At 45.1% G+C, this 1,175-nt stretch overlaps 1 non-coding gene across 1 annotated transcript; it reads left to right on the top strand.

Annotated features, from left to right (window-relative positions):
• The first annotated feature begins 446 nt into the window (after positions 1–446).
• On the top strand, positions 447–642 carry LOC119266133. The gene has a single exon (XR_005131874.1). It is a non-coding gene; the product is annotated as a U2 spliceosomal RNA (small nuclear RNA).
• Positions 643–1,175: the final 533 nt, after the last annotated feature.

A 1,175-nucleotide genomic window follows, 5' to 3' on the forward strand; every position in this document is an offset into this window, starting at 1 on the left:
GACTTGATCGGTAAATCAATCTTTGAGCACCTGAAACCTTGGTAATCTGAAGTGGAAAACCTGAAACATCAACTTGTTCGTGTACATGACTGCGTCCGGAGGGACACCACCAACAGAGCTCGTGGCCCCTTCGATATCAGCATCCCGCTTACGGTTCAGATCACCATCCGAGGTATCAGCGTCCGTCCGTGAGCTTCTCCCCACCTTCATCGTCTTGAGAGAACAATACCATCATCATCGTAAGCCACGCCGGCTTCATATTACATAACCACGAGCCCATCAATACTGGGCTTTCTTCAACTAGAGCCCTCCCAAAATAACCAACCGACGGACAGGTTGCTCTGTTTGTGTTCGTGCCTGTTTTATTTAGTCCCACCTCGGGCAGCCACCAGGGAGAAGAGGCGAAGGCACGCTATATCAGGCTACCCATGACATCAAGGAGAGGCATACCTTTCTCGGCCTTTTGGCTAAGATCAAGTGTAGTATGTGTTCTTATCAGTTTAATATCTGATATGTGGGCTACATGCCCACAATGATATTAAATTTATTTTTTATGGGGAAAGAGCCACCACAATAGCTTGCTATTGGGCCTCTCTTGTGTTGCCTAGGCGTTGCACTACCGCCTAGGCCGGCGCACCCCAACCAAATTAAATTAATTTTTTTTATTGTGAAGCTCCCTTCTTACAAATTGGCAAAAAAAGTAGTAGACTTTGGTTTTGGAATCATTTGGCTTTAAAAGCTTGTCAATTTTGCAGTCACTGAGACTGAGAATGGACATGTTGTATGTACCCTGTGTTTGATGTTACTGAGGAACGATGGTGCTCCAGCTTTGCTTCGTCAAAGGCATGCTATCCCGTGCCATTTTCCGTGAGCAAAGTGAAAAGGGCAGAACTCAATTAATTTGCACCTTTTTTTTGGCCAGTCACATTCCAACATTTGAAGGACACCCTCCAGGCACAAAACAGCATACCTCCATGAGTAGGCACAAAACAGCATACCTCAGGTAAGCGAGGAGGTAATATCATCGGGAGTCACATAACTTACGCTTGATGTTTAGTTTGATGCTAGAACTTTGAAAATACATAATTACAGTCACTTAACTTGACTCAAGCGTGCAAATAGGATCACAAACACATATGCAGGTGTATGACCTCACTTGTCATGAGTGCTGCGCC

This window comes from Triticum dicoccoides, chromosome 2B, assembly GCF_002162155.2.
Source record: "Triticum dicoccoides isolate Atlit2015 ecotype Zavitan chromosome 2B, WEW_v2.0, whole genome shotgun sequence".
Classification (NCBI taxonomy): domain Eukaryota; kingdom Viridiplantae; phylum Streptophyta; class Magnoliopsida; order Poales; family Poaceae; genus Triticum; species Triticum dicoccoides.